Raw genomic sequence first — 21134 nt, forward strand, 5'->3', positions numbered from 1 at the left:
TTAAGAGATAGATACAGAAGTTTCTAAGGGTGACATGGAATGGTGTCTGTGATTTGATTTAAAATATTTCAACAATTGTGAGATGATTTGTTCTAGTTCTGTGAAAAATACCATTGGTAGCTTGATAGGGATTGCATTGAATCTATAGATTGCTTTGAGTAGTATACTCATTTTCATTATATTAATTCTTCCAATCCATGAGCACGGTATATTTCTCCATCTGTTTGTGTCCTCTTTGATTTCTTTCTTCAGTGTTTTATAGTTTTCTATATATAAGTCTTTTGTTTCTTTAGGTAGATATATTCCTAAGTATTTTATTCTTTTTGTTGCAATGGTGAATGGTATTGTTTCCTTAATTTCTCTTTCTGTTTTCTCATTATTGGAGTATAGGAATGCAAGGGATTTCTGTGTGTTAATTTTATATCCTGCAACTTTACTATATTCATTGATCAACTCTAGTAATTTTCTAGTAGAGTCCTTAGGGTTTTCTATGTAGAGGATCATGTCATCTGCGAACAGTGAGAGTTTTACTTCTTCTTTTCCTATCTGTATTCCTTTTATTTCTTTTTCAGCTCTGATTGCTGTGGCCAAAACTTCCAAAACTATGTTGAATAGTAGTGGTGAAAGTGGGCATCCTTGCCTTGTTCCTGACTTTAGGGGAAATGCTTTCAATTTTTCACCATTGAGGACAATGTTTGCTGTGGGTTTGTCATATATAGCTTTTATTATGTTGAGGTATGTTCCTTCTATTCCTGCTTTCTGGAGGGTTTTTATCATAAATGGATGCTGAATTTTGTCAAAGGCTTTTTCTGCATCTATTGAGATAACCATATGGTTTTTTTCTTTCAATTTGTTAATGTGGTGTATTACATTGATTGATTTGAGGATGTTAAAAAAACCTTGCACTCCTGGGATAAAGCCCACTTGGTCATGATGTATGATCTTTTTAATATGATGTTGGATTCTGTTTGCTAGAATTTTATTAAGGATTTTTGCATCTATGTTCATCAGTGATATTGGCCTGTAGTTTTCCTTTTTTGTGACATCTTTGTCTGGTTTTGGAATTAGGGTGATGGTGGCCTCATAGAATGAGTTTGGAAGTTTACCATCTTCTGCAATTTTCTGGAAGAGTTTGAGTAGGATAGGTGTTAGCTCTTCTCTAAATTTTTGGTAGAATTCCGCTGTGAAGCCATCTGGTCCTGGGTTTTGGTTTGCTGGAAGATTTCTGATTACAGTTTCGATTTCCGTGCTTGTGATGGGTCTGTTAAGATCTTCTATTTCTTCCTGGTTCAGTTTTGGAAAGTTATACTTTTCTAAGAATTTGTCCATTTCTTCCAAGTTGTCCATTTTATTGGCATATAGCTGTTGGTAGTAGTCTCTTATGATCCTTTGTATTTTGTGGAGTCTGTTGTGATCTCTCCATTTTCATTTCTAATTTTGTTGATCTGATTCTTCTCCCTTTGTTTCTTGATGAGTCTGGCTAATGGCTTGTCAATTTTGTTTATCTTCTCGAAAAACCAGCTTTTAGTTTTGTTGATTTTTGCTATGGTCTCTTTTGTTTCTTTTGCATTTATTTCTGCCCTAATTTTTAAGATTTCTTTCCTTCTACTGACTCTGGGGTTCTTCATTTCTTCCTTCTCTAGTTGCTTTAGGTGTAGAGTTAGTTGATTTATTTGATTTTTTTCTTGTTTCTTGAGGTACGCCTGTATTGCTACAAACCTTCCCCTTATCATTGCTTTTACAGTGTCCCATAGGTTTTGGGTTGTCGTGTTTTCATTTTCATTCGTTTCTATGCATAATTTTATTTCTTTTTTGATTTCTTCTGTGATTTGTTGGTTATTCAGAAGCGTGTTGTTTAGCCTCCATATGTTGGAATTTTTAATAGTTTTTTTCCTGTAATTGAGGTCTAATCTTACTGCATTGTGGTCAGAGAAGATGGCTGGGATGACTTCAATTTTTTTGAATTTACCAAGGCTAGATTTATGGCCCAGGATGTGATCTATCCTGGAGAAAGTTCCGTGTGCACTTGAGAAAAAGGTAAAATTGATTGTTTTGGGGTGGAAAGTCCTGTAAATATCAATTAAATCTAATTTGTCTATTGTATCATTTAAAGTTTGTGTTTCCTTGTTAATTTTCTGTTTAGTTGATCTATCCATATGCGTGAGTGGAGTATTAAAGTCTCCCACTATTATTGTGTTATTGTTAATTTCCCCTTTCATACTTGTTAGTATTTGCCTTATATATTGTGGTGCTTCTATGTTGGGTGCATATATATTTATGATTGTTACGTCTTCTTCTTGGATTGATCCTTTGATCTTTATGTAGTGTCCTTCTTTGTCCCTTTTCACAGCCTTTATTTTAAAGTCTATTTTATCTGAAATGAGTATTGCGACTCCTGCTTTCTTTTGGTCTCCGTTTGCATGAAATATGTTTTTCCATCCCTTCACTTTCAGCCTGTGTGTGTCCCTAGTTTTGAGGTGGGTCTCTTGTAGACAGCATATATAGGGGTCTTGTTTTTGTATCCATTCAGCCAGCCTTTGTCTTTTGGTTGAGGCATTCAACCCATTTACATTTAAGGTAATTATTGATAAGTATGATCCCATTGCCATTTACTTTGTTGTTTTGAGTTCATGTTGAAACAAGATAGAAATATAGATCAATGGAACAAAATAGAAAGCCCAGAGATAAACCCACGCACCTATGGACACCTTATCTTCGACAAAGGAGGCAAGAATATACAATGGAGAAAAGACAATCTCTTTAATAAGTGGTGCTGGGAAAACTGGTCAACCACCTGTAAAAGAATGAAACTAGAACACTTCCTAACACCATACACAAAAATAAACTCAAAATGGATTAAAGATCTAAACGTAAGACCAGAAACTATAAAACTCCTAGAGGAAAACATAGGCAAAACACTCTCCGACATAAATCACAGCAGGATCCTCCATGACCCACCTCCAAGAATATTGGAAATAAAAGCAAAAATAAACAAATGGGACCTAATTAAAATTAAAAGCTTTTGCACAACAAAGGAAACTATAAGCAAGGTGAAAAGACAGCCTTCAGAATGGGAGAAAATAATAGCAAACGAAGCAACAGACAAACAATTAATCTCAAAAATACACAAGCAACTTCTGCAGCTGAATTCCAGAAAAATAAACGACCCAATCAAAAAATGGGCCAAAGAACTAAACAGATATTTCTTCAAAGAAGACATACAGATGGCTAACAAACACATGAAAAGATGCTCAACATCACTCATTATTAGAGAAATGCAAATCAAAACCACAATGAGGTATCATTTCACACCAGTCAGAATGGCTGCTATCCAAAAGTCTACAAGCAATAAATGCTGGAGAGGGTGTGGAGAAAAGGGAACCCTCTTACACTGTTGGTGGGAATGCAAACTAGTACAGCCACTATGGAGAACAGTGTGGAGATTCCTTAAAAAACTGGGAATAGAACTGCCATATGACCCATCAATCCCACTGCTGGGCATATACACCGAGGAAACCAGAATTGAAAGAGACGCGTGTACCCCAATGTTCATCGCAGCACTGTTTACAATAGCCAGGACATGGAAGCAACCTCGATGTCCATCAGCAGATGAATGGATAAGGAAGCTGTGGTACATATACACAATGGAATATTACTCAGCCATTAAAAAAAATACATTTGAATCGGTTCTACTGAGATGGATGAAACTGGAGCCCATTATACAGAGTGAAGTAAGCCAGAAAGAAAAACAATACTGTATACTAATGCATATATATGGAATTTGAAAGATGGAAACGATAACCCTATATGCGAGACAGAATAAGAGACACAGAGGCATAGAACAATTTTATGGACTCTGAGGGAGAAGGTGAGGGTGGGACGTTCTGGGAGAATAGCATTGAAACATGTATATTATCATATGTGAAACAGAACACCATTCCATGTTCGATGCATGAGACAAATGCTCAGGGCCGGGGCAATGGGATGACCCAGAGGGATGGGATGGGGAGGGAGGTGGGTGAAGGGTCCAGGAAGGGGAACACATGTAAACTCATGGCTGATTCATGTCAATGTATGGCAAAAACTATTACAATATTGTAAAGTAATTAGCCCCCAACTAAAATAAATAAATTTATTAAAAAAAATATTTCAACAAAAAGAATAACAGCTTAGACAAATAAGGAATACAGTTCTTCTTGAATCTAGGTGATGGATATGAGTTTATACTTTTGTATGCTTGAAAGTGCTCCTAACATTCAACAAACTGATAAGTCATTAAGAAAAACCACTGAGCTCTCTTAATCAAAACACAGGTTGTTACTAAACCAAACTTGAGTTTGCTTTCCCAAATGAGCAAAATCAATCTACCGACATTGTTGTGGTGAAAGAAAGTACAGCATTTATTTGTAGGGTGCCAAGCAAGGAGAATGGGTAGTAAATGTTTAAAGGACATGAACTCCCCAGTGACTTTCAGACAGGAGATTTTTAGATTAAAAATAAGGGTAAGGATCTTAAGTGTGTGATTATCTCATGGATTCTTCTGATTAATGGGGTTTTTAATCAACAAAGTGATATCTGGCATCTTGATTATCATTCTTCTGGTTCCAACTTGTTTGGCTGTGGTCAGCGGGTTTCATCATGATATCCTGGTTTCTGAAAAATAACTCAAAGATATGTTGCATGAGTTTATTATCTATATCCCTTGAAAAGGATCTAGGAATCCTGTGACTGTTTTATGGCTAAACATTTATTTCTTGATTGCTTTTCCTTTGTTCCTGCACTTCCTTGCTTCTGTAATCATTCACTGCTTGAGTCTGCTCTTTGGAACTCTGCGAAGACCTAAAAATCTCAACCTTTTCCCACAAACAAGAAGTGGGGACAATAGGAGATTGTATCCACGAAGACCCTGCAGGGACCTGCTCAATTTCAGGTCCCTCTGCTCTTTGATTCTTCTCATCCTGAGGGGAACAGGGGCGATGACCATTCTGGCTACTTCCTGCTGAACAGGGGCGATGTTAATTCTTCAGAATTAGAGGAGCAAAAGTCTTGGATCTTCTTTTCAAAGAATTCACGAGTCCCAAGTCTAGAATCATACTTTGAATTATGAAAACATGATTTCTCTCTTTGATCACTTTGTCATAGCATCTGAACAAATAATTGAAAATTAAGAAACACATTGGAAAGAAGATGATCAAATGGAACCTTGTAACAGTACTCAAAAAAGTCCCCCTATTTCAGATGTATTCTGAACTAAGTCCTGATGTGCATCCTCTTTATGTACATCCTGTAACCAGGTAGACTTTTGAAATATTTTGTTTACTTGGGTTTCAACTTCTCCAGAGGTATTGATGTATATGCAGCATGTGGTATTAGTCATCACACACACTCCTCTTTCTTTTGCTAGTAAGAAATCATGGAGTATTCTATTGCCTTGGAACACTCGAGTCAAAGAATTCAAAGATGTGTGTTGGGCTGCAATACTTTCAGCTGTGTCCTCAGCAATTTGTCCAATTGTGGCAGATAGGTTATGAATCGTATCTCTACTGACATACACTCTGGCAGTTGGTCGAAGGTTGCCAAAAGTGCTTTGTCCTATATTGTCCTCATACACTGCCAATATCATTCTTTTATTATAGGTGTTTGATTTAGCGAGGAAAGAGATGTTCTCCAGGCTATACAAGGATAAAGGCATCTTTATATATCCCAGTAGGCATGACCCTCCTATTTCCCAGCTGTCTAAGCAACGATATGCCCTCCCTTGTGTTCTTGGCATATTCCCTGTGCCACAGACAAAGTAATATCCTGAAGGGGCACAAGTTATACCTCCCAGGGTAGTGAAATTGATACTTTCTTTTTGGGGAAGCACAGACAGTATATCCTCTAACCAGGGATCAGAACCATTGCAAGCCTTCCATATTCCTGTTACATTATATTTAACTTTTCTGACTCTCTGGCATGAATCAGTGTCATTTTTATCTCTTTCACATTTGTCGTTTGTACATATCAGGGGGTTTAGTTCATCACATTTTTTCAGGAGAAAGTCAAGAGACCGCGGTGGACCAGCGTTAACTCTTGCTCCAGTGAAAATTTCCTCAGACAAGGTGAAACAAGGGATATGAGCACTCCTAGGTAATCTGGTTAGCCTAACTTTGAATGTCCGGCCTGGAGGAGGAAGATGATAGTAGGTCATGGGTTCTGGCACAGTAGCAAAATCAGTTACGGGGACTATCAGAGGGACATAGTCTTTACGGATGTCTTCAGATACCAAATGGCATAACCAAGAATTACGTATGTTCTCACCTGTGGCTATACTCTGAGATAACATAATTAGAGAATTTTCCCTCCAAGAAGCAGCAGACACCAGTGGGATGAGACAGTAAAGAAAAGCAAGAGCCATCATTATAGCTGGGGCCAAGATCTTATGTGGGAAAATGGCAATGGCCCTAAACTTTGGTACTAACTGTATTATCACAAGGTTTAAATTAAAATGAGTAAAAGTTAAGTATCTCTTATTATCACTATCACAGCAAATGATAGGCTTGACTGTCTACAATATAATCACAGGTAAAATGACTAGATGAATCCAGAAGCAAACAGAAAACTCTAAGCAAATAGTAAAACAGAAAAATGCTCCAGCCAACTGTAAATGTTATGATAAATGGTCACAAGTCATTCACAACTTATAAAAGATACTTTCTTTGATTTTAACTGAAGTCCCACTGTGGACTTGTAGGAAGGCAGACTGACTTTGTTCAGCTTTGTGGTTCTCTTTTCCGTAACTGCTGAGGACTGTAGATTTGTAGTTGAGTCAGAAGCGAGCTTCATTCATGTGTAACAGATCCACAACTTGACTTCTGTCAATTGAACAGAAGAGCTGGTTAGCAGTAGAACATGGTAAGGCCCCACCTTCTGAGGTTGGAGTTGATTCTTTGGTGTATATTCTTCCTCAGTATTAGGAGCACTCAGTCTCCAGTTCTAAAACACTGGAAGAGGACATCTATGGGAAACATTATTTATTAGTACGAAATTTAGAAATAGTATTTCAAACTTACCCCAGTGTTTGCACATATTTTACAGTGTCTAATTCATTTACCTTTCAATCACATGTCTGACCCATCAACTGCTCAGAATAGAGGAAGGATCTCTCACATAGCATTTTATAAGGACTCAATTGGAGTCTACTTCTAGGACACATTCTAATTCTAAGCAGTGCAACTGGCAACTTAACCCAGGTTAAGTCAGTTTCTTGACAGATTTTAGCCATTGTCTTTTTTAACATGTGGTTCTGGTTGACCACAGGCTCTAAAATGCCTGCAAGCTCTTTTTTATTCCACATGTTTTGGATTCCTCCTGAATCATATTAGCAATAAAGACACCTCCAGTATCGCTCTGAATTGAGCTGGGTAGTCCAAATCTAGGAATTATCTCCTAGGTCAAGACCTTTACTACCTCTGAAGTGTTTTCAATCCAGCAAGGAAATGTTTCTAAGCAGCCTGTTAAGGTCAGCCATCACTAGTAGGTAGTGAAATTCTTCTTTTACTTTGGGCATGACTGTAAAATCTACTCACAATCTTCACTCAGGCTCTATCCTCCATCTTAGACTCCATACAGGGTAGGAGAATTCCAGTCTTAGAATATTTTTGGCACAAATGATACATTTTCATAATATTCTTTAAAGTGTCCTTTGCATATTTGATCTTTTAATGTAGTCCTATATCTACTGACCGTGATGGGTGCTCAGATATATTGATCCAATAACCTCTTCCATGAGCTATACATGAATTAAAACACTCCTCGGTCATTTTCCACTTGCTCCTAGATGCTGCTGCTGCTAAGTCACTTCAGTCGTGTCCGACTCTGTGCAACCCCATAGACGGCAGCCCACTAGGCTCCCCCGTCCCTGGGATTCTCCAGGCAAGAACACTGGAGTGGGTTGCCATTTCCTTGCTCCTAGATACATAAGACTAAATACTTATTCTTGTGATCTTTCAAGGTTCTCAGTATGTCAGGTTAAATTGGGTCAGGTTTATACTTAGAATATGTGCTGTTACTAAAGTTGTTTTTTCCTGACTGTCCTGGGCAATGCACAACTCCCACCTCCTTTGGCTTGCACACTGTGTCTAGCAGGTTCAAAACTTCTTGGGGGTAAGTTTGATTTCATTTTCTTCAGAAGTGAGCAATCTATCTTTCCAAATTGCCCCATATGCATTCACAACTGAAAAGGCATATTTCGAGTCAGTATAGATGTTAACTATCTTAAACTCACAGAGGCAGAAAAGTTAAGTGAGGACAATAATTTAACTTTTGGGGCCAAGTACGTGATGGCAAAGTTTCCACTCCTAGGATCTCCTACAAGGTTATCACTGTGTGTGTGCTCTTTCAGTTTCCATGGTCCATGAAACTACTTCCATATGAGAATTTCTCGATGTCTGGATCTCCCAAGGAATCATTAATCAGGCCCAAACAGCTGCTCCACAATCTGCAAACAATAATGCATGAACCTGGGTGCATGGGCCACCCAAAGGGGTGGGGAGCAATGAAACCACATTCAAAAAGGGCATAGTCTTTGGGGTCACATTAGGATTATCAAATAAAATTGACTGATATCTTCCCAAGTGGTCTGAAGTAAGCCAATATCCACCCTCTAGTTCCAACAGCAGCAACACATACTGGGATGTAAACACCATGGTTGGCTGTCCTGGAGTGAATTCTGCTTCTTGCCACAAATCTAGAGCAGTAGCTAAGACGCTCAGATACATTGACCAACCCTGGATTATACTGTCCAAAGCCTTTGTGAAATAGGACACTGGGCTTTTTGTGCTCTCAGATTGTAGGTCAATACCTCCAGTCTCACTACCTGTCTTTTATATTTAAAAGGATCAAATGACTTTTTCAAATGTGGCAAACGCAGAACAGGGGCAGTCAGTAGTTCTCCCTTCATTGATTGGAAGATTTGTCACATTCTCTGCTCCCCACTGAGGGCTTATTGTCAGACTTATTTAAGGGCCTCATGTAACTGTTTAACTATTAGCTCAAGTTGGGGACTCATGTGCAGCAGAATCTTGCCATTCCAGGTACCGAGGCAACTGTTTGGTGTTGGACACTGTTACTCTGGCTACTGTCTCCAGGCAGTCCTGGAGAAATTCCTCTGGCCTTTGGTCAGTTTGATTCCTAGATATTTCACTGAGAGTTGTGAAATTTGGGCTTTTTTCCAAGAGAGTTTAGAGGTTCATTTGGCCAGAGAGTTGAGATTGTTGATTGCTTTGATTTTCACATCTTCCTTACAAATGCAAATAACTCTTGGGATTCAAGACTCAAAGTAATATAGAAAAAGACCTCTGTTAAGCCTAACAATAATCTTCAGGTTAAGATAGTCAATTGAATATAAGTATTGGGGACTACAGTTTGGATATCTTTCACTATCTGATTTATGGCTCTTATGTCCTGAATGAATCAGTGTTCTTCAGGGCTTGGCTTCATAAAGTCGGGATGTCAGTATTATACGGTGAAGGCATGCATGCATGCTGAGTTGCTTTTAGTCATGTCCAACTCTTTGCGACCCTATGGACTGTAGCCCACTATGTTCCTCTGTCCATGGGATTATCCAAGCAAGTATATTCTAGTGGGTTGCTGTGCCCGACACCTGGGGATCTTCCCAACACAGGATTGAACCCATGTCTCTTACTTCACTGGCATTGGCAGGCAGATTCTAACCACTAGTGACACATGGGAAGCCCGTAAGTTGACTGAGGGAGGAAAATCAGCAGGTATTTTAAAAATCCATTTATCATAATCTGCATCCCTGTTTTGCTTGCTCCTTTAAAGGGTATTGCTTTAAGCTCAGAGTTTGAGTGTCCAGTGTCAGTTTCACCTTTACTGCTATGGCCTTCCATGCTGTTCAGTTCAGTTCAGTTCAGTTCATTTCAGTCACACAGTCGTGTCCAACTCTTTGTGACCCCATGAATCGCAGCACGCCAGGCCTCCCTGTCTATTACCAACTCCCGGAGTCTACCGAAACCCACGTCAATCGAGTCAGTGATGCCATCCAGCCATCTCATCCTCTGTTCTCTCCTCCTCCTGCCCCCAATCCTTCCCAGCATTAGGGTCTTTTCAAATGAGTCAACTCTTCACATCATGTGGCCAAAGTATTGGAGTTTCAGCTTCAACATCAGTCTTTCCAATGAATACCCAGACTGATCTCCTTTAGGATGGACTAGTTGGATCTCCTTGCAGTCCAAGGGACTCTCAAGAGTCTTCTCCAACACCACAGTTCAAAAGCATCAACTCTTCGGTGCTCAGCTTTCTTTATAGTCCAATTCTCACATCCATATATGACTAGTGGAAAAACCATAGCCTTGACTAGACGGACCTTTGTTGGCAAAGTAATGTCTCTGCTTTTAAATATACTATCTAGGTTGGTGATAACTTTCCTTCCAAAAAGTAAGCGTCTTTTAATTTCATTTTTATTACAGCTTGTGCTTCCTCCAGCCCAGCATTTCTCATGATGTACTCTGCATATAAGTTAAATAAGCAGGGTGACAATATAGAGCCTTGATGTACTCCTTTTCCTATTTGGAACCAGTTTGTTGTTCCATGTCCAGTTCTAACTGTTGCCTCCTGACCTGCATACAGGTTTCTCAAGAGACAGGTCAGATGGTCTGGTATTCCCATCTCTTTCAGAATTTTCCACAGTTTATTGGGATCCACACAGTCAAAGGCTTTGGCATAGTCAAGAAAGCAGAAATAGATGTTTTTCTGGAACTCTCTTGCTTTTTCGATGATCTAGCAGATGTTGGCTATTTGATCTCCATTTCCTCTGGCTTTTCTAAAACCAGCATGAACATCTGGAAGTTCACAGTTCACATTGCTGAAGCCTGGCTTGGAGAATTTTGAGCATTACTTTACTAGCATGTGAGATGAGCACAACTGTGCGGTAGTTTGAGCATTCTTTGGCATTGCCTTTCTTTGGGATTGGAATGAAAAGTGATGCTTTCCAGTCCTGTGGCCACTGCTGAGTTTTCCAGATTTGCTGGCATATTGAGTGCAGCATTTTCACAGCATCATCTTTCAGGATTTGAAATAGCTCAACTGGATAATGGGCTCCAGTTTCATCCATCTCAGTAGAACCGATTCAAATGTATTTTTTTTTAATGGCTGAGTAATATTCCATTGTGTATATGTACCACAGCTTCCTTATCCATTCGTCTGCTGATGGACATCTAGGTTGCTTCCATGTCCTGGCTATTGTAAACAGTGCTGCGATGAACATTGGGGTACACGCGTCTCTTTCAATTCTGGTTTCCTCGGTGTATATGCCCAGCAGTGGGATTGATGGGTCATATGGCAGTTCTATTCCCAGTTTTTTAAGGAATCTCCACACTGTTCTCCATAGTGGCTGTACTAGTTTGCATTCCCACCAACAGTGTAAGAGGGTTCCCTTTTCTGTACACCCTCTCCAGGATTTATTGCTTGTAGACTTTTGGACAGCAGCCATTCTGACTCAACTAGAATTCCATCACCTCCACTAGCTTTGTTCATAGTGTTGCTTTCTAAGGCCAACTTGACTTCGCATTCCAGGATGTCTGGCTCTAGGTGAGTGATAACACCATCGTGATTACCTGGGTCATGAAGATCTTTTTTGTACAGTTCTGTGTATTCTTGCCACCTGTTCTTAATATCTTCAGCTTCTGTTAGGTCCATACCATTTCTGTTCTTTATCGAGCCCATCTTTGCATGAAATTTTCGCTTGGTATCTCTAATTTTCTTGAAGAGATCTCTAGTCTTTCCCATTCTGTTGTTTTCCTCTATTTCTTTGCACCGATCGCTGAGGAAGGCTTTCTTATCTCTCCTTGCTATTCTTTGGAACTCTGCATTGAGATGGGAATATCTTTCCTTTTCTCCTTTGCTTTTCGCTTCTCTTCTTTACTCAGCTATTTGTAAGGCCTCCTCAGACAGCCATTTTGCTTTTTTTGCATTTCTTTTCCTTAGGCATGGTCTTGATCCCTGTCCCCTGTACAATGTCACGAACCTCTGTCCATAGTTCATCAGGCACTCTGTCTATCAGATCTAGTCCCTTAAATCTATTTGTCACTTCCACTGTATAATCATAAGGGATTTGATTTAGGTTATAGCTGTACCTGCCCTCTAATCAGCCTATGCTCTCAGGCTTCCCTGATGCAGGATGTGTTCAGGGATGCTAGTGGCTCCATCCCTTGACAGGATGGCTGCCTGCAAGGCACAGGCTTGTTTTGGTATTCCCTCTATATTCAGTCTTCCACGAGTGAAAGTTGTTTTACCATAATAAATCTCACCTCAACAATGAGACTGGGCTCTCTGTGTATAAAAGTGTGTTTTAAGTTAAGTGCCTCAATCTAGGGGCTGCAAAGCAGTTTTGGGAGAGGCATTCTGTAGACTCCTCTTGACATGGCTCTTTTTTGGGGTTAGCTCGTGTTCAAGACTGAGCTAGTGGCTCCAGTAGCAAGCAGAAAGTCAGCTGTCTGTTTCCCAAAAAAGGGTTACCTGATGCTCCTGGTGGGAGGTGGGATAGAGCCTGTTTCCCCAAGTGAATTCCCTGGCTTTCCTCACTCTCTCTAGTCTCTAGCATGAAGAATGATTTCTCCCCCTCGTCTGGTTTCTGTTTTTAAGTTGGGACAGATTTTTTTTTTAAGTGGCCTTCTTGGCTTTCAGTAAGCACTGCTGGGGATGCACTTTAACATGTCCCCTTTAGGGGTCTCTTTTCTGAGCGCTACCCTTCACTCTCTTGGGTTCCTGGAATCTTATCCTCTGCTCAGATTTCTTGTCTCCCCGTTTCTCTGGTCAGTAATATCATTGTCAAAATGGGCATCTGCTGGTTCATTTAAAGGGTCTCCTTTTGGTCTTGTATGCCCTCCTGACTATGAGAAACTGAAAGCAGCTTCTATTACACCAAAAGAGATATCAGAAGCAGAAAAAGACCTTCTACCTTTTGCACAATTTCTAGATATCTGGGGCACTCTGAGCCACAGGGTCTAGTTAATTAACTTGAAATTCTCCAGATTATCTAGATTCACATCCTGTATGTTGGCGATATGCCCTGTACATTCTCTCCCCAAACTGAGAGTTTTTACTGTGGCTGTTTGCACATTCCTTGCGCCTTATGAAAACTCCTGTGTTGGTTCTCCCTTTTGGAGCCCTACCATGATGTACTCCTTGTAATGCTCAATTCCAGCGCTATCTCCTAGGTCATTCTCCTCCCATTCTGGATCTGTGGTGGGAATTGTTTCTGCTGCTGGTGCTGGGAGGGGATTGCCAGAGGCAGCAACATGCACTCTATCTGCCTCTTCTCTAGCATTTTCTATTACCATCCTTATCTCTTCCTCAGCCAATGGGGTAGTTAGGAAGCTCTGACCCAGTTTGGACTGTGGGTGGCAAAGATGGAGGAGAATGCATTTTCTATCCTGGTATGGTCATCACAATAGGTTGGTATATTAAATTTCCAATTAAACAAATCCGAATTTGAAAAGGGAGAGTATATCCATGTGAATCCTCTCGGCTGATCTTGGGCATTTACTCCTCCAATGAGAATCTGCCTCAGTGTGAATGCCTTGCCTGAACATAAGTGGTTCTCTGACCAATATGAGTGCTCTGTAAGATATAAGAAGGAGACAATTCCTCCTTCCTCGGCTTCTACCTGAGCAGGTGAAGGTGAATTTGTTGCTATGGGATCTATGGCCCCAGCCCCTGCTTCCCCATTCTGCTCACCATACAGAGACAAGTGAGATGGATATCTAGGAGCATTTATTTGTTGAATTAATTCCCCTTCTCTTGATTCTGGAGAATCTGGTAAAACTTTTTAAATAGAATTTTTAGTATCTCCTTATTTGAGGAAATTTCTTTCTCTGTCATACTCTATGCATGTTACATTTTTGTCTATATAGGTTCACTTGATAAAATAATATCAAAGGCTGTACTTAAGAAACATCATTCCATTTCCTCCCATTTAACAAACAGTTCTGGTTGAAAGATGGTGTTATTTAGAGAGATACTGGGGGGCAATGTAATCCAGGTCCTAGACTACCGAGGCCAAGCTGTGTTACAATAGAACAGCATTTTTTTTTTCCGAGGTGCTTAAATATTTACCAATTCTGCAAAATATACTCTCAGGGTCTACAACATGGAACAGACCTTTGATTATCCATTTTGAGTTGTTCACAGAGAGTGCTGTCAAATGTTAAAGAAGGAAGCAAGTCCACAAACACAAGGCATCTCTCAGGGTTACAGATTCTTTAGTTCAATACAGAAAACCCTCAAAATCAATGCCCAATCATGGACAGAGCCAAGTGGCTAAAGGAAAGAATACCTTGGTGCCATCACACATGAGCTCTGCTATTTCACTGAGATGTTACAAGCAAGTGCTTTGTTTCCATCCCCTCGATGTACCAAGGGCCACTGTAATCCAGTTGGTGGCAGAGGCTCAGGGTTGTCCCCGAGACAAAGGCGCTCAGGAATCTGCTGGACAGAATCTTAGAGCCACTTCTTGCTAGGGGCCAATGTGCCACAACGACATCCAGCTGGTGTGGTGGTCCTTTCATGGTCACCAAAATAGTTGCATACTTGAACTCAGGTTTACTTGCAGCAAAGTCAATCTATTGATTCCAGGTTGTGGTGAAGGAAAAGTACAGTGTTAATTTACAGGTCACCAAGCAAGGAGTTCAGGTCCTTTGTGCATTAGTTGCCTATTCTCCTTGCTTGGTGCCCTGTCAATAAATGCTGTACTTTCCTTTATCATGACCCACTGTCAGTAGACTGACTGCTGTGCATGAGGTGAGTTAACCCAAGTTAAGTTCAGTAACAAAACTGCCCTATATGTCCTACAAATACTACTAAAGCAAACATCAAGGAAAACTGAAAATAAGGACAAAGTTGTACATATAAATGCTTACAAAATTAAAGCACTGACTAATGTAGCATAATCCAAGTCAAAAGAAACAAAGAAAAATTTTCAGTTATTGCAATCTGGAAGTACAAATTATTTTGTGCTCAAAAAAAATGGCTAGGACAAAACCAAGAAAAGACAAAATGCTGAGTTAGAAGTAGAAATTTAAGAGAAAACTGTAAGAATAAAAGCAAAAGCCAAGTAAGAATTTTCCTTAAAGAGAAAAAATAACCATGTGCACAATTAATCATAAGTGAGCCAGTGTGAGGATTTTAAAAGATATGTCAGCAAATGTATGGTAATTAAAAAATCTAGATGAAACACATGATATCCTAGCAAGATTTTAAATAATCAAATATTAATCCAAAAATAATCCATCTGGTCCCATCAATTCAGTTCAGTCACTCAGTCATGTCCGACTCTTTGTGAACCCAAGAGGAGCAGAATATCAAGCTTCCCTGTCCATCAACAAATCCTGGAGCTTACTCTAACTCATGTACATTGAGTTGGAGATGCCATCCAACCACCTCATCTTTTGTTGTCCCCTTCTCCTCTCACCTTCAATCTTTCCCAGCATCAGGGTCTTTTCCAATGAGTCAGCTCTTCCCATCAGGTGGCCAAAGTATTGCAATTTCACCTTCAACATCAGTCCTTCCAATGACTATTCAAGACTGATTTCCATAGCATTTCCAAAGCTATGACCAACCTCGATGGCATATTCAAAAGCAGAGACATTACTTTGTCAAAAACGTCCATCTAGTCAAAGCTATGGTTTTTCCAGTAGTTATGTATGGATGTGAGAGTTGAACCATAAAGAAGGCTGAGCACCAAAGAATTGATCCTTTTGAACTGCAGTGTTGAAGAAGACTCTTGAGAGTCCCTTGGACTGCAAAGAAATCAAACCAGTCAATCCTAAAGAAAATCATTCTTGAATATTCATTGGAAGCGCTGATGCTGAAGCTGAAGCTCCAGCTTCAGTATTTTGGCTATCTAATGCGAAGAACTGACTCCTTAAAAAAGAACCTGATGCTGGGAAAGATTGAAGGCAGGAGGAGAAGGGGACGGCAAAGGATGAGATCATTGGATGGCATCACTGACTCAATGGACATGAGTTTTAGCAAGCACTGGGTGTTGGTGATGGACAGGGAAGCCTGGAGTGCTGCAATCCATGTGGTTGCAAGGAGTCAGACACGACTGAGTGACTGAACTGAACTGAATCTAAAAAATATAAACAAACACAGAATCCTCATTAGTGAGGATAAAAAAAAAAGACAGTAAAATGTTCAAGATTTTAAAAAGCTTCCACATCCAGAACCTTCCATTCAGCAATATAGAATAGACAATATTCATTAAAGATTTCTCAATTACATAAAAGCTAAAATAGGGAAGTACTTCACTGAAGAGAGAATAACAAATTCTAAACCACCACTAAAAAATCTTTCATGTTTCTTATATTAAAAGTGTAAGGAAATTTATAAATCAAAATTTTAAAATAGAGGGAATTGCAAAGCAATGAGTACTAAACATGAAAAGTTGCCCAAGACAAGAAGCTGTGGCTATAATGGAAAAAAATAGGATCACAATTACCTATCTTCTGTGGGAATAATTATGAGTTTTCAGGAACTTGGAACACCTATTAAAATAGGAAATAATACACATACTCTCCCCTTGATGATCTACACAAGAATTAAAGCCACCTGGACTTAACAATACACGAGCAAAGCGTTAAGTACTGAGGTTTTCATGACAAAAACTCAGAAAACAAATATCCTTTAGTAAGAGAAGCATTGAGCCAAAGAAGCTCAATGCCCACTGAGAAATCAGAATGCACCGGTTAGGATGTCTTGGATACATTAGAGGCGAAAACAAGCTGCAAATAATTCAGATAGTACAAGCCCATTTTTGTAAATATACACAGAGCCATAGTAGTGAGAATGGACTGTAAACAGATAAAAACATGTTCCATGATTATTAGTCAGGGGAATGCTAACAAAACTGGTTCCAGTGTTCGAAAAGTTGATGATGGCCACAATTGGGCTAAATACCCCCCTCTCCACTTGGAAAGGGACAACAGAGCTGGCAGATCCTTTGGGTAATTAAAATGTGAAAAGTATAGAGTAATGCCTAACCCTGGGTGCTCCAGAGTACTCTGTGGGAATATGAATTATTCTTTCTCTCATGAAAAGGGAATCCACAGAGTTGCCAGCAATTTCAGAAAAACAAACAAACAAAACACTCTAAAAACAGGCTGACTGTTTTGAAAAGTTAACTCAGTACAGAGAAAATGAAGTAGAAAATAAACATATGAAATGATGGCAGTCATAATCTACGTAAACGCAAATCTAAACAAGCTGTTTTCCATCCCCAATTAAGGGGAATCGGATTAAAGTGGGGCAGCCTTGCAGAAAGGCCAGGTGAGTCCCAGAATTGGAGAATATGAAACACATCCAAATTCAATTTATGATTTGCTCCATTTATTGCACACAATCACACAAGCACTCTAGTTAGACATGCCAGTAAAAAAAGGAGAGCAATCTGGAAGAAGGTGTCCAACAGGCACCCTGCTTTCTTGGCTATCAAAGCACTGTGAGCAAGAAGTCACAGAGCCTCCAACTGGACTCAGTCACCAGACAAGAGCCTGTGAGCTACTCAGCGTAGCAGTCTCATTTTTCAGGAGCCTCCAATACAGAATACCAGTGAAGCCTCAGGGAATTCTTATCTATGTCAGTGCTCCTGTTCCAGTGATGGCATCCCTGGACCTCACCAAATTAACATATCTGTATTAACACTTGTAATATGTCACACTGAAACACTTATAGTCTAACATAGGATATTTAGAAATAATCATCTTGCAGGCTCACATTGGCCACTGAGACTCCATTTTGAATTACTTAACATAGCCTAAAGTCATACAAGATGAGTAGGAAGCACATGCTTAAAAGTCACATCAAATCTTTAGCACCCCTGACCTCCCCATCCCCTGCAAAGCCCGGGATATGAATTGCTATATGTTACTCACCCCTCCTAACTGATTGCTGTCTCCAAATTTCACCCTCCTGTTGCATATTGTTAGAGCAAGTTCTTTACAACATAAACCAGCACTCATCACCACACGGAATAAAAGCCTGTGGCAACTACAGGTTGGCACTCGGCATCTACATGTACAAGGATTAAAACATATGCTGCTGCAGCTGCTGACTTTCAACAGCCCCTGAAAGGAGTTCACTGTGGAGAGCTGAGGCACTCTGTTCTCTGGGAAAGCTGGCAGAACAGGTCTTCAAATACTTTCAGGAGCTGATTTTATGAGCCCACGTCTTGCATCTCCTGATAACTAGAAAAGCACCAAAGTCCTTCATGGTGATGTCTGCTCTTTCTGCCTAGGAGAAGTTGTTGTTTGTTGCTTTTAGTCAACAAACTAAAGTTTGTATCCTAACTACAAACTAAGTTGTGTCTGATTCTTTGTGACCCCATGGCCTGTAGTGCGACAGGATTTTCTGTACATGGATTTCCCAGGCAAGAATCCTGGATGGGTTGCTAGTTCCTTATCCAGCGTTCTTCCCCACCCAGGGATTGAACCTGAGTCCCCAAGTCTCCTGCATTGGCAGGCAGATTCTTTACCACTGAGCGACCATGGAAACCCAACAACCAGAAACCTTTGGCAAAAGTTATGCGCTGGATTGCAGGAACTTCCCTTTCACCGTAATCACATACATACTCATCTCCCCTCCTACTTCTTTGGAGCAGTTTCTCTGAGCTATCTGAAATGCCATCTCCAAGGCTGCAGTCCTCTTTTTGCTCCAAATAAAACTGAGCTTGGAACATTTCACATTGTACATTTTTTAAAAGTCAGCGCTCTGGAGTCTTCCTATATACTAAGATCCTCTGATGATCCTCCAAGCCTGACCTGAAATTTGCCAAGTTTGCTCGACCCTGGATGTTTAAACTTTGCTTTCCATCTTAATTTAGGGATTCTGAACCCAGAGTGGACAGATTCTCAGCGGTGCCTAGGATCTAGGGCAAGAAAGAGACCATATCTGTTTTCACTCATATCTGAATGGAATTTAGCATGATAAAACTATCAAAACAGTAATTGAGATATAGACTATGTGAGCCTCTTAACTTATTATTAAATAAGATTGAGTGGTAGATCTAAACTATTTTTGAATTATAACTTAGAATATAAAACTGTATTTCATGATACCTGCAAAACTATAACATGAAATGAAAAAAGCTATGATTTCCAGTGATGACAAATTCATGGTTCTGTTAATAATATCAGACCACCAAAGCTCCAGGTTAAGGATCCCCATCCTACACTCATTCATCATCAATCCTAAAAGTCTGTTCCCCTGATTCACTAAAATATGTGTGCTCCCACACCCTCTCCACTTCTCCATTTAACAAGCCACTCAACTACCAGGTTTTAGCTGCTGCTAACAAAAATCATAAGCCCAAAATGGCATCTCTTATGCTAAAGCCTAGGCACCAATCCTAGACTTCGCACTTAACTTACTTGCACTTTCCACCTTCCCCAGAAATGTAACCTTAGCCAGCTGGACCGGAATTTTCTGATTGGCACCGAAGAGGTTATCTGTTCTGTGGGCCCTCTCCATAGCCTGCCCCCAGAGCAAGAAGTTGTCTACAGACGAAGCTGCCATTCTTTTCCGTCAAAAGATGTCCTGGCCAAAAAATAATCTTTTCTTTCCCTAAGGGCTTGAGGGGACACTCCCCAATTTGACCTTCAAATTGATTGAGTTTTGTTTTACACCTCTGCTCACCCATGGAGGTCGTTGTTCTGGAAGGAGGATGAGTTCTCTGCAGAGCAGGACTTGGTCTCCTGTGCAGCTGTGACTCGGGGCCCAGAATTCAAGCAAGGTCACTGATACAAAATACAAAGTTTAGGGTTTAGTATGCAGATAAGTACCTCCATTTTATACTCAGAAAATAAAAAAGGTACGTTTATAGGTATGTATTTGCTTAAATTTGTATGATTTTAATAGTAAACAAGTTTTTCCTTTGTTTTAGAAAAAGAGCTCAATTTTCTAACAATGAAGGAAACATAGAAAGAGTTTCTACTTCCAACTCTATCCCCAGTCAGAAAATAATCTGAAAATATAGGTTGGAGATAAAGTTCAGGCCTCAAGTCTAGGGAATGGAGGAGAAAGAATCAAAGTCCAGGTTCCCTAAGTTCTGAAGCTCTCGCTTACACCATTGCCTCCAAAGACACTGTCAATTTCACCTCCCAATCATGTTTTTAAAGCAAATACTTTAGTCCCTCCTCATTTCCTCCTGATCTTCATTTTATTCTCCCATGGCACTACTATTTTCATATTACCAATTTCTTAATAAAAGACACCTAGGAAGGTACCTTTCTCATGGTCCGGTGAGAGACAGAGCAGATATAAAGCTAGGGGAGCCCAGGACAGCATCTGCCCCATGCCCCATACTTCTGTCAGCCTTACCTGGAGAGGGGCTCCAGCTCTAGGACTCAGCCTGGAGCAGAGTGAAGAAGGAGGCTAGAGGTCTGATCCAGCTGACCAGCTGATCCACGCTGATCTTTTGTTGTCTCCTCCCTCCCCTTGAAGAGTTTGCAAATCTCTAGAGCCAACCCCTTTTAAATCCCACGCCTTCCCTACCTCTCCTGACATCTCATGCAACCCTGAAGCCACTGCTGACTTCCAAACTTGACTTTCTGTCCATAACCCCCGAGCTCCACCTTCAGGTCCAGTTCTTGGGCCCTTCTGATTCTCCCCCACTCCACACCTGCCAGGATTTCAGGCTTTCACGGAAATAAAAATGAAAAAAAAAAAAGGAAGCTGTCCATCCCTTATTTGTGTCCGATGCTTTATGACCTCATGGACTACACAGCCCACCAGGCTCCTCTGTCCATGGAATTCCGGCAAGAATACTGGAGTGGGTAGCCATTCCCTTCTCCTAGGAAATCTTCCTGACCCAGGGTGGACCCTGGGTCTCCTGCATTGCAGCTGGATTCTTTACTGTCTGAGCCACCAGGGAAGACCCCTCAAGGCAATAAAGGCAACACCAATTACTAAGTTATTCAGCTATAACCCCAGCAGTCAACCTTGACTTTTCTCTTTTCTTCAATCCCTACATTTAATCATGCTCATACCTTTGGATTTGTCCACTTCTTTCTCTCTCCATGGTTCTGTAGTTTCATGTGACAATGCGGCCTTCCTGGGGCAGAGTCCTCCTACCATGT

At 40.3% G+C, this 21134-nt stretch overlaps 1 long non-coding RNA gene across 1 annotated transcript; it reads right to left on the reverse strand.

Annotated features, from left to right (window-relative positions):
- Window positions 1–4376: 4376 nt before the first annotated feature.
- On the reverse strand, window positions 4377–20763 carry LOC145504731 (uncharacterized). Its single transcript, XR_014052457.1, has 4 exons — window positions 20377–20763; window positions 19693–19793; window positions 6694–6854; window positions 4377–6162 (listed from the first exon to the last, which is right to left on the reverse strand). It is a non-coding gene; the product is annotated as an uncharacterized LOC145504731 (long non-coding RNA).
- Window positions 20764–21134: the final 371 nt, after the last annotated feature.

The sequence above is a fragment of the Giraffa tippelskirchi genome, chromosome 5 (genome assembly GCF_054371585.1).
Source record: "Giraffa tippelskirchi isolate mGirTip1 chromosome 5, T2T-mGirTip1v1.2.pri, whole genome shotgun sequence".
Lineage (NCBI taxonomy): Eukaryota > Metazoa > Chordata > Mammalia > Artiodactyla > Giraffidae > Giraffa > Giraffa tippelskirchi.